The sequence below is a fragment of the Rosa chinensis genome, chromosome 6, assembly GCF_002994745.2.
Source record: "Rosa chinensis cultivar Old Blush chromosome 6, RchiOBHm-V2, whole genome shotgun sequence".
NCBI lineage: Eukaryota > Viridiplantae > Streptophyta > Magnoliopsida > Rosales > Rosaceae > Rosa > Rosa chinensis.
The window spans coordinates 56627046-56642823 of NC_037093.1; positions in this window are offsets into that span (position 1 = coordinate 56627046).

Here is a 15778-nt window from a genome sequence, read left to right on the forward strand (position 1 = left end):
ACTTTGCCAAATACCTTTCTTTTCGCTAGAGAATCAAGTTCTGCCTGGATCGCATCTTTCCATTTTAGCCAATCAGCTCTACGTTGACATTCATCAACGGAGTGTGGTTCGATGTCATCGGTCTCAATAATCTCACGCGCCATTGAATACGTGAATATATCATCAATGATGATGGAGTTTCTTTCCCACGTCCCATGTACACTAGTGTAATTTACAAAGATCTCTATGTTCTCATGGATAGGTTCTGACATTGAGGCGTCCCCCAATGATGTCTCTTGGACATAACCGTAATCCAGAACATTCTCATGGGACGGATTTTGAGTATCGATGATCAAAGGATTTGTTTGTGCCTCATTCGCTCTCTTTCTAGGGCGAGTATCCTTCGAACCAATTGGTCTACCGGGCTTCCTTGCGGGACCTGCGGCCATAGATGCCACATCATTGCCATGCTGGGCAATGGCGCCATCTCCTGGTGTCACAGGAGTGGCGTGATGTCCAGTATTGGGGACATTAATCCTTGCAAGCACGTTTGTAGCAGGTATGTGTGATCTTGTCACTTTGGCAACATCAGAAAACGCATCAGGCAAGGTGTCTGCTAAGTTCTGGAGCTCGATTATTCTTCGCACTTCAAGTTCGGACTGTGCGGTACGGGGATCGAGATGAGACATAGTGGGGACAGACCACGACAATTCCTGTCATTCCTGTTGAACATCTGTGTTCTTATCTCCCCCTAACGATGGGAAGACTGTCTCATCAAAGTGACAATCTGCAAATCTAGCGGTAAAGAGATAGCTTGTCAAGGGTTCAAGATAGCGAACGATGGTTAGAGATTCATATCCAACATAAATGCCCATTCATCTTTGTGGACCCATCTTAGTACGCTGTGGCGGAGTAATAGGCACATAAATGGCACACCCAAAAATGCGTATGTGTGAGATATTAGGCTCGTACCCAGTCACTAGTTGTAACGCAGAATAAGATTGGGTTGCAGTGGGTCGTAGATGAATGAGCGTCGCTGCATGCAATATTGCATATCCCCAGGCAGAAACAGGGAGATTGGTGCGCATCACCAATGTCCGTGCTATCATCTGTAGTCGTTTGATAGCGGCTTCTGCGAGACCATTTTGGGTATGAACATGGGGAACTGGATGCTCTATATATCAATCCCCAGTGACATGCAATAGTTATCGAACGTTTTCAATGTAAACTCCCCAGCATTATCAAGTCGAATTGACTTAATAGGATGGTCAGGGTAGTGAGCCCGTAGACGGATAATCTGGGCGAGGAGTTTAGCATAAGCAGCATTTTGAGTGGACAATAGCGCGACATGTGACTAGCGTGTCGACACATCAACCAATACCAGAAAGTATTTCAAAGGTCCGCATGATGGTTGAATTGGTCCACAGATATCCCCTTGGATTCTCTGTAAGAACAGAATGAGTATTTTTGGATCCTTTGCGTAGGACGGTCTCGGTCCTAATTTCCTGAAGGAACAAGCTTTGCAAAATAAGTGAGGGGCCTTAAAAGCAACCAATGAGGATTTTGATTGGGCCTGAGCGTCTGTAGTGCTATTAGAAGTAAAGTGTGTGACTACATCTCCCATTATGGCGTTAGAGCCATGAAAATTGGTTTGTGTGGCGTCATGGCCACTAGGAGGAGCAACCATGGCGTCATGCTCATGGCAGGCGCCATTTATGGCGTCATCACTAGGGACAGGCCGCCCAAGACAGCAGCAGCGCCAGAAGCTGCAATTTTGGCGGTCTTGTTAAGTCCTGGAATCAATTTTTGATTCTTATTTCTTCTCCTTCTGAAGAAAGGATGCTCGTGTGAAGTCTTAAGTATACGGAGCATCATATCACGACCAGGATGTCCTAGTCGGTCATGCCAAAGCCAATATGTGTCTGAATCCAAGAGATCTTCTCTTATGACATTATTGGATTCAATTGGTCGAATTGTAGTGACATAAAGTCCACTAGATTGACACATAAGCTTCTCTAAAATGCGCTTTCGTCCGCAATCATTAGAGGTAATGCAAAGGAATTCTATTCCGTTTTCACTATGCGTTTCCGCATGGAATCCGTTGGCTCTTATATCTTTAAAGCTTAATAAGGTTCGATTTGCCTTAGGAGCGTAAAGAGCTTCAGTGACTTTAATCAAGGTGCCATTGGGCAAAAGGAATTGGGTCATTCCATGTCCTTGAACTAAACTTGACGGCCCAGCCATCGTAGTCACAGAGGAATATGTAGGCAACATCTCTAAGAATAATTGCCTATGTCATAGAATGGTGTGCGTAGTCGCACTATCCGCAAGACATTGAAGTTCATCCATTCCTAAAAGAAAAGCTCGTAATTAAAAAGGAGTCATAAAAAAAAGAACTCAACTTTTATTAATAAGCCAAACGGAATTACATCATCGTTTCTTTAACCAAAGAAAATCTAATCCAATAAACTAGTGAATGCAAAACAATGGTAGTCGTCTAACTTCTTTCGGTAATTCCAATGTAAATGTGACCAGGCGAGTAGAGAGATGTCGGTGGAGCAAAGCTCGCTTAAGTACCACTTATCTTAAAACTTTTCTAGACATCACATTTACATTGAGTACACCTACTTTGAAGAAAGACTAATATCATTGGCATCTACTACAAAAGTAATATGGCAATTGCCTACATCTCTTGGTAAATAAAAAGACTTAATCAAAATCGCCAGTTTCTAGGTCTTGATCCTTGTAGTCTTCCACCCTTAGATCGAGATTGCCATCTTGATCTTCTTGTTCCATGTAATTTCCCTCCCTTACTTCACGATACATCTTGTATACGTTTGCAACATTCTGGGATGCAGTACACTTCTTTGCCCAATGTCCACTTGATCCACATCGAAGACAAACATCTTTATGGTCAGGCTCCCTTGATTTAGATGCTTTTGGTGTATGATTTGGACGACTATTACTCTTGGTGGCGTCACCACCATAGTCGAAGGCTCCGCCTCTCTCTCTCGTCACACGTTGACCTCCACGGTTCCGTGCACACCTCTCTTGGCGATTTCCTTCCTCTTTAGGGCAAGAATATGGACTAGAACGTCCAGAATTGCCCCTACTCTTAGGGTTTCGCTCCTTGCGTCCTCCCTTGGGGGTACGACTATGGTTAGACTCCATAATAGACTTAGTTCCCACGGTCTAGCATTATAGTTCTTCACAAGTATGTTGTCGTGCTTTTCAGCTACATTCATGGCGCCAATAAGCTCATGAAACCTTGTGATACGTCCTGCTTTCACATCAATCCGATAATTCTTTGAAATCATCAGGGCAAAGACGGGGAAGGTAGAGAGAGTCTTCTCGATCAACATCGTATCAATTATGGTTTGGCCACAAAACTCCATCAGAGACTTGATATGAAGAGCTTCAGAGTTATAATCAAGCACAGACTTGAAATCACAGAAGCGGAGGTTATGCCATCGCACTTCTAAATCAGGAAGTAGGGAGTCACGAACGTTGCCAAATCGCTGCTCAAGTTCAACCCATAGCTTTCTTGGGTCTTCCTCATTGAGGTATTCACTTTGGAGCGCGTCATTCATGTGCCTTGTTATGAGAATGATGGCTTTAGCTTGATTTGCTTCAAAAGCAGTAGCTTGCTCAATGGAGAGCACGTTCTGACTAGGCTCTTGGATGGCTTCCAGAAGTCCATCAACCTTAAGATGTTAGCACACATCTCGGACCCACCTATGGTATCCTGCACCAGTTGTCTCTAGTGGAACAAAGTTCAACTTGTTCAGGTAACTCATCCTGAAAAACAACACAAGATTAGGGTTAGTTTCGGAGTGAAAAAGGCTACCACGAAAAACTATTAAATTTCTAAGCGTAGTCGCTTCCAAGAAATTAGAGATTTTCTAAGTGTAGTCACTTCCAAGAAAATCCGATTCCAAGAGGGGTTTTGGATTAGATCGAAACAACGATGTATGTGGTTGATCGTTTTCTTCTCAACAAACTCTAAGTTTGGAGGACTTTACAAGCTCTAAGCTTGGAGTGAGCACGAACCCCCACAGGTCAGCTATTGGTCTCCCCTATGAAGAAGAAAGGGGGGTAGGAGAAGAGATGTTGGAAGTCCCCGAGAAAAGAAGAAGAAATTGAAAAACTTCAAAAACGGGAACTTTTAAAAAAGTTTACCTTGATAAAATGCCGAAATTCTTGACCGGAAAAGATGACAGAGGTGGCCGGAAAAGGTTGCTGGAGGTCGCCGGAAACTGGTGGCTGGAGGTGGTGGCAGGAGCTAGGCAGGGTTGCTGTAGGGGCTGTGCAGGTGGTGTGCGGAGGCTGTGCAAGGCTGGCAGGCAGATGCTCGGCAGGTGCTAGGCAGCTGTCGGCAGATGCAGGCATAGGGGTCCGCAGGTCTCGGCAGGTGTCGGCAGGGGCTATGCGAAGCTTTCGGCATATGTCGACAGGGGCAAGCACAGGGGTGCACAGGGTTCGGCAGGTCTCGGCAGGAGGCTTGCAGGGGCAATCAGCAGATCTCGGCAGATGCAGGCACAGGGCTCGGCAGATCTCGGCAGGTCTCTGCAGGGGGCTTGCAGGGGCTGTCGGCAAGTCTCGGCAGATGCAGGCACAGGGCTCGGCAGATGTCGGCAGCTGCTCGGCAGGGCTTGCAGGGGCAGGCACAAGGCAGGGCCGGTCCGATTTTTCCGATGGCTGGTCCAGGGGTTTTCCGGCCTGTTCCGGTGGTTCCGCCGCCGGTTCTGGGCTCCTTGGGAATAGGGCTTCGATATGTGGGGCGGTGGTTGCAGGATTTTGTAGGTTACGAAATTAGAGTTTTCAGGTTCAGGGCTTCGTGCTGATAACGTGTTTTAGGGAATCAGAAATTGAGAGGAAATTGCTGTGTGTTCTCATTGATAATAGGGGTCTCTTTATATAAAAGATTACAATGCATAGAGAATCATACAAGGAAAGATAATCTCTAGATTCATCTAATTAAACCCTATTACCACTAGGTCAAGTAACCTAGAGTTTGGGCCAAACACAAATAGATATATCCTTAAACAAACGTGTATTAAAACTCGACTCATGAAAATTTATAATATAAATAAAAATATAATTTTCTATTCTCCAATCTTTAATTTCTTTTTATTATCTTCATTTTCAATTGGAAAAAAAATCTGAGCATTTAAGTAAAACATATTACAATAAAGTCAAAAGGGATTTGTGTGGTGGTTAGTCATCAAATTTGGATTATTATTTTAAATTTACTTTCTTCCTTTTTAAAATTTAGAGTCAAATGAGCCAAGACAAGCCTATTCAAACTCAAGCTCGTCCAATAAATTGAGCCGAGCCTAGCTCGAGCTTAAGAAAAATATTCAAGTCGGGCCGAGCTTGATCATGGAAAAAAATTTCAAGCTTTAGCCCGGCCCGAGCTCGATAAAAAAACAAATGAGCCGAACATGATCACCTTGGTATTCGCTCCGCCTCAGCTCATTTACACCCCTAGCAAGCATGTATTCAATTTTGAGCATGATATAAGTCTAAAGTTTCTGTTTCTTTTGATATATTATGGATCGTATGTGAATAGTTGGGTTAATAGTTATAAATTAGGGTTAAATACTTGTTACTCCTAAAACTTTTCCCTGAAAAACAGTTTAGTCCCTTGCCTTTCAAATTAAACTGGATAGTCCTTATTCTCTCTAATTCTCACACAACAGGTCTACAACATGTAAAAAATGACTATTATACCCTCACTTCCTCTTTTTTAATTATTTTTCTCCATTTTTTTTTGTAAAAATCTCTCTCTCTCTCTCTCTCTCTCTCTCTCTCTCTCTCTCTCTCTCTCTCTCTCTCTCTCTCTCTCCAAGTTCGTGCCGACATCTCCGAGCAAGAGCTCGGTGTGGGTCACCGGGATGTGTTGCCGATATGTATGGTGTTGCCGGTAGTTGGGCGCGCACAGTAGGTGGGGTGTTGTTCACCAAGAGGCGGTGAGGTGTGACAGCGATAACAGCTTGTGGACTGTCAGTAAGGGATGCCAAGTGCGCGCTTGTTTGAACCGAGGTGAAGAGATGAGCAGTTGTTGGGATGAGGACGACAACACTGGGAGCTGGGTTGTGCAATTGCCATAGAGAGATGCCATTGTTCCCGGCGTACAAGACTAGTGCTGAGATGTGGAGTGGTGACCGGAGGAGCTGCCGGGATGGGTACCCAGATTCGTCAACCATGGTGAGAGGAAATATGGGATTTAGCTTATCTCTCCTTGTTTCTCTCTCATACATGAATCCACAACTATGAGGTTTGCAAATATGATTAATGGACGAAGAGATAGGCTCTTAGCGGTGTTGTGTCGGACCAGGGTGTCCAAATCAATTCTGGATATTGGTTTGCCGGCGCCTGAGTTCACTTTTGGGCATCGCCGGACAACATGGAGAATGGGTTTTACTCGTCGAGGGTCGGTGAGCATGACGGAGGCAGTAGTGAGCCACAAATATGATCGAAGTTAGTTGACCACAGAGAGAAATCTGATATTTTAGTCTCTCTCCACCTCTCTATCTCATCAATTAACCCAACCTAGAACCATGAAATTTTTGGATTTTGGAAGTTACCAAATAGGAAAGGTGATCGTTGCTGACCAGAGAAGGAAGGAGTTGTTAGTGGCGTGGCCGAGGGTTGTTGTGCAGCAGCAGGTCATTGATCTCTGCGAGGAAGAAAAGGTTTGGGTGCCTCGCCGGACGACGTGGATAGTCCAAGCATAAGTAAAAAGATTTTTTTTTTTAAATGGAGGGGTGTAATAGTCATTTTGGACATGTTATGTGAGAATTAGAGAGAATAAGGACTATCCAGTTTAATTTGAAATGCGAGGGACTAAACTGTTTTTCAGGGAAAAGTTTGAGGAGTAACAAGTATTTAATAGTATAAATTATTTTCATTCGAGTAACCCAACATATTCAAAATGCTGGTATATTATGAATAATTACTCCATAAAGAATTTTACTTTAATACCAACTGCATGTATGTAAATCATAATATTATGATTTACAACACTTTCTCTCTTCTTTTTTTTTTCTTTTTTTTTAAGGGAATGTGGATTTCATTGACGCATGCTAAGATGACCATTACATATCCTTCTACTGTCTTCAACTAGACAGATCAATAAGTTGTAGCAAACTACTGTGATATATAAAAATAGACCACCTATATTCGAATTAACCACTCACTTATTTAAAGTAAGCCTATAAACTATGGATAAAATAGAGACATAGAATATAGGCCCCTACCATACCTACCTAGATCTTTTCTTTACCCTTCACACTAGGGCTAGGAGGTTTGCCTGAGTACAGGACAGTCAAGACCTCTTCCGCAAATACCTTCTTCGACTTAGGGTTTTTGTTTTTGGATCCCAACGGTCTCCCTTTCTTCTTCTTTGTAGCTGGCATCTCAAGTGCAGGCTTCGGCATCATAACCTCATAGGGTACCAACACTCCTCCCAAAGTCTCAACAAGACCCAAGGATTTGGCACTGAACTTAGTGGGAAACTCTGGCAGTTTCACCTTCTTTGTAGGAGCTAACGGGTTAGTTTTCCTTTCCAACATGTCAGACATCAAGAATTGAAGCTTTTTTGGGGAGGGAAAATACCTCTCCCACTTGGAGGTCGTGTCAACTGGTACAAGGGCTAAAGCATTATCCTCACTGACCTGTTTAGCTTCTACTTTTCGAATGACCACAGGGTGGCGCGGCTTGCTTGATTCTAGATCGCCGAAGAGAGTTCGTCCCACATGAGGCAGTATAGGCGTAGTAATGCCTTGAAAATGGAAAGTACCTTCCTTGAACTGATTGACATTCAATCCCAAGAAAGGTCTAGTTAGGTCGAGCTTCTGAACCACAGGGTTTTCAACCACCTTCTCAACCAAAGGTGGAGAGACGACATCACATGCCCCAGTTGCATGAAGCACACGATTACAGGTGCTGCACATGCCTACCAGCTTTTCATAGAAGAAATGGACTTTTTGTTCCACTCCGTGCGCAAACTTTAGGGTTTTTTTCATTAAAAAAATGGTTTTGAGATAGGGTGAGACACACGAACCCTAATTTCTATTGTTGCGTCAAATAGTTTCCGGTCTAAATCTAGGAACTTTCCAGCCACAGAGGCTACATCAGCAATCGTTTCCTTTTCTTCATACGCAGGTGGCATATTGGAGATGTGCACCCAACAGAAAAGGTCATGCATTAGCACAGACTGCATTGGAGAAACTCCATCATAGGGCTGTACAACCACCAGCGCACAGCCAAAGCTCTAAGGTCCCCCCATTAAGACCTTATTATGATCACCCTTGAGGTCAAAAGAGAACAGAAAACGGTCTGATGCAAGTTGTTGAACACTGAAACCCTGTTTCAGTACCCAAATCACGCGAAAGTGCCGTTGCAAGTCCACTGCTGCGGTCGGCTTCATTGCCAGCGATCAAGCGAGAAGATAGGACTGGGAGTTGGCGCGCGCTTCTCCCTCGGACATGCGAGAGATGTCCACAACCTCATTGCTCGCAATGGCCAGTGAGGTAGCAAAACTTTTGGTTACAGAGTCGATGGTGGACATGATGACAGGAAAATCACTGCTAGAGCACAGTACCAACGCCAGAGGCCGGACTTGGATCTAGGGTTTGCTAGATTTTAGTGCGGCTAGAGATAGCGCCTAGGGTTTTTTTTTTACGACACTTTCTCTTATTTAGTCTTCTTCGTTAATATTGATTCAATTGTTGTCCTCATCAAAGGACCAACTCTCAAAGGACAAAAGAAAAAAAATTAATAATGAGAGGTTTAATTTTTGCTAGTAGATCAAATTAGGGTGGCTTCTATTTTTGCAATTGATTTATTTTCTTCTATGGCTTAACTATACAGCTTATAATACATGTATCATAAATAAGTTGTGCATAAAGCATCATTCATAAGTTGATAACTTAATCTGACCCATACTTGAGATTTTAAAATTGAATATGTACATTACAGACATTGGTTGGGTTTGGTTGGATTCTCAGGGATCCGAGTTGTTAATACAATTTATAAATTAGTACACATAAAACAGATAACGAAAATGAAACTGTAATCATATGCATGGTACGGTGTAAAGTTAATTGGCCTTTTTCCTGTTACAAAATATTTATTCAATTTGGTACGCGCATGAATAAAGATGAAATTTTATCTTATATAATTAAGTCAATTTTTAAAGGAATTGTTAAATTTTGGAAGTACCATGTATGCCCTCACATAATATAAATATTAGTGAATAAATTATTTTTATACAAGGATAAGATAGTCAATAGACTATATCATATTTAAAAAGAATGCAATGTACTTCCCATTAAAAAATGAGAAGGTATTCCAAATTAAGAACTTTTTAAATTAAAAAAAAAAAAAACCAATTGACACATGCGGAGCACATGTTAAGGGGATAATATATGATAAAGTCAATCTTACATGCAAACAAAATAAAGAAAGGATTAAATTTTGTTTAGTTCATGTACTCTGACGCTGTCCTCGTTTCAGTCCCTGACATTCTCATTTAATCTGAAAAGTCCTGAATGTCACAATTTCCGTCTGATTGGTATACTCCGTCCAAATGTCCAATTGCTCCGTTTATAGGCTGACGTGGCATTAAAGTCAACGCCAACTCAGCCTTTTCAATTGCAAAATGTCCATACTATCCATGTCCTTTATTATTATTATTATTATTATTATTATTATTATTATTTTTGTCTGTTTATCTCTTCTTCCCCATCTCTCTTCTCCTTCTGTTTATCTCTCTCCTCTCTCTTTCTGTTTGTCTCTCTTCTCTTCCCCGTTCTCCCTCAAATGTCATCATCCACCTCTCACCACCTCCTCCTCGCTTCACCCTCTTCTTCACCACCTCCTCCTCCTCCTCTCCCCCCCCCCCACTCTCAAATGATCAACCCCAAATACTTCGCCTCCATAAGGCCGCCTCCAGCCTCGCCTCCTAATTTTTCTGAAGGAGGCGATCCTGGTCTACACAAGCGTATCTCCGGCGACCTTCTTCACGCTCCTAGCTCTACTCTTCGTTGCTTACCATGTCCTTTTTGGGCTTTTTGGGCCATCCGAGACCCACAACCGCCCCAGGAGCTTGGAGGAGATGTAACCTCTTCCGCAACCGGTCCAGCTCGGCGAGATCACCGCTAAGGAGCTCAAGCAGTACGACGGCTCCGATCCCAATAAGCCTCTGCTCATGGCCGTCAAGTCTCAGATGTATGACGTGTCTCAGAGCAGGTGTTGAACCGAAAATTTCAATTTAGGGTTTAACTTCTGGGATTGTGATTGTTGTGCTTATCTGATTTTTGAAGTAGTCAACTGGGTTTCTATTTTGATGTTACTTTGTTATCTGGTAGTTTTAAAGTTGGAGACTTGATCATCTGATAGTTTCTGGGTTTTGTTAATTGTTGAATTTGGAAGATGATAAAGACTTGGGTAGAAACTAGAGCTGCAAATTGTTTCAATTTGGAGATTGCGAATTTGCAATTTTTCTATGTGGGTTAGTGATTACTATCTGTGTGTTTTAAGTTTTAACCAGTGGATGTTGTTTGTTGAGTCTCACCATTGTGATTAACAAGGTGGCTGCTTTTCATTTCACCGCTTGATGAGAAAGTGTTTCTATCTAGCTTGGTTTATGTTAGAGGTTCGATACAAAATAGAAGTGTTTCGAATTGTTTGTTATGCAGCTTTTGTTTATGTATTTGCTAGTTCATCCATGGTGTTCGGTTCAAATTGGTTTTTGTATAGTTAAATTTGTAGTTGGTGGAATTTGGTTTTTGATGAACTTAGGAAATACCTAGATGTTGGATATGTTAGTTTAATTGATTGTGCAGTTCTAGTTCTTGGAATTTGCTATTATATAATGGCAATGGAATTGATGGTTGAGCTCGAGAGAAAGCTCGGTGGTGGTGGTGGTGGTTGTGGTGATTTGGGTGTGAAGAAAAAGTATGATGAAAAGAAAAAGAAATGGAATAAAATAAATTAAAAAGAAAAAAGGACGGGAGAAAGATTATAGGGTTATATTGGACATTTCACCATTATCGAGCTGACATGGCGTGGCTTGGATTGCCACGTCAACAACTTAACGGCGCAATTTGACGGAATCTTAACGGTGAGGACCTATTGGACGGAAATTGTGACCTCAAGGACTTTTGGATGAAATAAAAAGGTCAGAGACTGAAACGATGTTGGAGGCAGAGTACATGGACTAAACATAATTTAATCCATAAAGAAATTACCTTAAGAAAAAATAATTTAGTTTGATTTGTCTGTTTTTCATTTTCCAAAGTCACATCTCCATCCAAAATAATTTTATAACCCAAGATACATGTTTTTGACTTGACACAATTATAATTTGCTATATGAGTCTAGACACAATTTGAAATATAGAATGTATCTTTTTTTTATTGAAACATAGAATATATAATTTTTTTAATTTTTTTATTATCTCATGTGTGTGTGTGTGTGTGTGTATACCATGTATGTGTGGTCAATTTAAGCTGATTTGGTCGGTTTTTACCGTGTTTTGCAGAGCCCTAAAGGATATCTTTGATGTTGACTCTAATAATACTATGGTCTTAAGCAAGTTATGGATTGTGGTATCGACAAGCTAGAGATCAAATCTGATTGTGCATCTTATCTTGGTAAAGTGGTAAACCTAATCCACGATTGTAATACTGATTTTCATCCTCTTGTTTATATGCATTTTTGCTACAAAAGTCTAATGGAGAAGTTTCAATTCATTTTCATGAGGCACATTTATCGGACAATACAAAAAGGTAGCTAACTCTTTAGAGCATCTCCAATGGTATAGTCAATTGAAGAGTGTCAAAATTGAATTTGAAGGATGATGTGGCAATGTTATTTTTGTTCAACTTCTTCTCCAATAGATATGTCAAATAATATCAATATTTTATTTCTTTTTAAAATTATTTTATCTACAAATAATTAACATTCTTTTATCTCTTGTTTCTCTCTCCTCCTCCTTCTCGACTTCTTCTCCTTCTATTCTTCATCTCCTTCACCACTTCTCCAGTTCTCCTTCTTAATTCCTTAATTATCCTCTCCTTCTGGGTTTTGTTTTTGGTTCTTTGACGAGAAACATCAGATGCCCATAAACATCATCAGATGCCTCAATTGAATCCTTAATTTCTAAACAATTTCTCCTTCTCAACTCTCCACTTGGTTTCTTACCAGAAACATCAATGCGCATTCCAATAACAGATCCAACAACCCATGACAAATAAAATCCTCCATATTCCAACTCTTCATCTTCTTCCGCTTATTTTTCAGTCAACACAATAAGCTTTATCTCACCAACACCAACACCAACACCAACAACCCATCACCAAGGTAAGAATCTTCTCCATCGATTTATTCTTATTTGATGGTCGAGGCTTGATCTAATTCAGTCGAATTGGTGAGCTTTTCTTTCTAAATCCATGAATTTCTGGGCAGCTGCAGTAGCTGCGTTTTGGTATTGGTTTTGATAGAAAGAAAGAGAGTGAAGATGAAGAAGAGAAGGAGAAAGGGGCGCTTCAGTCTGGAAGAAGGAGAGTGAAGAGAAGAAGAGAGGGAGAGAGTGAGAAGGAGAGAAAAACAATAAAAAAATAAAATGACAGTTTCTTTGCCTCTGTGAAATTTGACAGATCAAGTCCATAGGTCATTTACACGTAGGATATGACATATAGGTTGAAGTAATTTGGTATGTCTTTTGTTACCAGTAGAGACCTCCACGTGGATTTGACATATCCATTGAAGATGGTCTTAGCTAAAAATAGTATCATGAATGTGAGATGGTGTTGTTTGAATATCTTTAACAAATGATCCATATGAGAAGAACTTCTATTCAGCAGAATGATTAGGTTTCCTTTACTTCGTGTTTTTGCTGGGTCTGTTTAGGCCCCCTTTACAAAGTCTATCCTTATCAAATACTTCTTTTTATCTAAATTATACTATATTTAAGAAAAGAGGTGTTGTTAGCCATAATATTTATTTATTTTCACCTCTTTTTTTTTTTGGTTACAAAGAGGTGACTATACTTATTTTTTTCACCTCTCTAACTCCCAAAGGAGTAATTATGTATGCACATCCCTCTTTTATTAATACACACCCCATAAAAAAAAATTTTGCTAATTTTTTCCTATGTTTCCTTTCCTACCCATCCTTTTTCTCCCTCATCTCTCTCCAACAATTTTTTCTCCTTTTTGTTATTTTAATTTATTATGGACTTAATTGCTAATTATTTTCTCTTCTAAAAAAAATAAAAATGCTAATGTTCAAGTAAATTCTGAATATGTGTCTGGCTCAAACTCTATGTTACTTGACCTAGTTGTAATAGAGTTTTCTCTCCAACAATTTTTTCTCCTTTTTGTTATTTTAATTTATTATGGACTTAATTGCTAATTATTTTCTCTTCTAAAAAAAAATAAAAATGCTAATGTTCAAGTAAATCTAGAATATGTGTCTGGCTCAAACTCTATGTTACTTGACCTAGTTGTCATAAAGTTTTGAATTAGAGATATTCTCTGAGATATTCATAGATATCTGATTAATTGTACGATTATCTTTTCTTATACAACTCTGATTCTATGTCTTGTAATCCTCTATATAAAGAGGTCCCTATTATCAATGAAAGTACGGCTCAATTCTCCCCAAATTTCAGTTTTCCTTAAACACTAATTACTTTCGACACATTAATATGGTGATTACTAATCATCATTCTTCTTTCTCACATCAACGAGGTTGGTATATAGATAATTAGAAGATTGAATAACTTAATTTTATTACCTTTATTGTTCTTCTAATTGAAAAACTTGATGCTTTTAAGAATTTAAAAGATTCAATGTCAATATCTTCATGATCCATATAATCATGGTCAATATTAAAATCGGTAAAGAATGAGGCAGGGTGGTTGTTTTGCAAACCAAGTTGATGATGATGTATTCATGTATCTAAGATATATTTGATGGTTTTATAACCTCTTTCAATATGTTTCAACTAATTTAGTGGCCTGCTAATTCTTCATGTGGATTACAATTATTTCATCTGCTATTGACGTCCTTCACTTAGGATCTTAAAGCGAGATTGACTGTATCATGCAAGCGAGGAGAAAATTTAACCCTATAAGAATATCTTTAATTAATATATTTTTTGATCGGGATCTTTACTTAATATTTTGATATAGAGCATTTAATTCTTATTTTATTTTTGTGAATTGATTTTTGTTTTTATTTTTATTTGTTTATCATTTATTTATTAATGAGGAGGGGTAGAGATGGAAGTTTGATGATAAAAAATGTAGAGGGTGTACAATAAGTAATTAGGGATGTGTATTTAAAATTTCTCCTCCCAACGAGTTAAAGATGATAATTCTCAAAAAAAAAAAAAAAAAAAACAAAGAGTTAAAGATGATAAATAACATTTTAATTATTAGAGAAAAACACGTCAAAAAATATTAATAAAAGAACTATTTTGAAACACACAATTACATAAGTATAGTCACCCACAATTCCCACACAAATTATACCATTGATAATTTGATCTTACAAAAGTAAGCCTGCTAACTCGCAAAACATCTCTATTTAGAAGGAAGAATAAACAGTCTAAGAAACATGCTTATAATTGAGTTGTCCCATTTAAGTGTTTAGTTAATTTCATACTCAGTTGTGCTCAACTGACTTCAAATTTAAATCCAATGGTGAAAATTAATAAGTGCTCATTATTCTCCATTTTTAGTTTTTTTTTTTTTTTTGAATAAGTGATCTTTCATTAAGAAGGTCCTCAATTGAGGTGTTTACAATCTTCATTTAGTATATCTATGAGACTATGATGCAGCTAGGCATTTGATCAAGCCAAATTGTGCTATTTTGTGCCTCAAAGCCTATACCTGCAAGCCTATGGGCAACCATATTACAAGAAAGTGGTGCATACTGGATTTGGACCGAAGAAATAGTTCTTGCAGCTCTCTTAATGTCATCCACAAGATCTCCGTTTGCTAGCAAGGAATGATCAGGGCACAAGGCTTTCGCTATTGCCTCAGTGCAATCGGATTCAACAACAGCATTCTGAATATGAAGTGAGGCAGGCAAATCAAGGCCAACACGGATAGCGCATAACTCACATTGTTTTGGGGATGCTGTGTGAGCAATAGGAATGGCATAGGCTGCAACAAATTGTCCAGAAGCATTGCATAAAACTCATCCAATGCCACCCTTGGTTTGGTCGGATTGGAATGCAGCATCAACATTTAGCTTGAAGGCTCCATTTTCAACAGGTTTCCATCGCTGTCGTTGTTGCTTAACATGAGATAGTTGACTGGTGGTTCTGGCTTTTTGGAATTCATCCAACCATGTAAAGCTGCTTAACAGAATGTTGAGTGCCATTCCATAGAGAATTGTTACGATTTTCCATATGGCCTAGATGATCATTAACAACTTCGCAAAAATGTCAGGTGTTAAACTAAAAGCCCTTTCCAACATCCATTCCTTGAAATTCAAAGAGGGAAGTATAGTATTCTGCAAGTTGAATGGTGCATTTTTAGTTGTGTACAACTCAAATACAAATTAATTCACAACCAGGTAAACCTACCGATCTATTTTATTCACTTAAGACAAAAAATAAAAAATATTTTCATAAAAAAAAAATAACTACTTTGGATTGGGCCTAGCTCTCTTTTATGATTTTCATTTAACTCATTATGAGACCAAAAGAAAAAGAAAAAGAAAACCCAAAACCGCTAAAGCCCAAAAGTCCCAAGTTAATTTGCGTCCACAAAGCC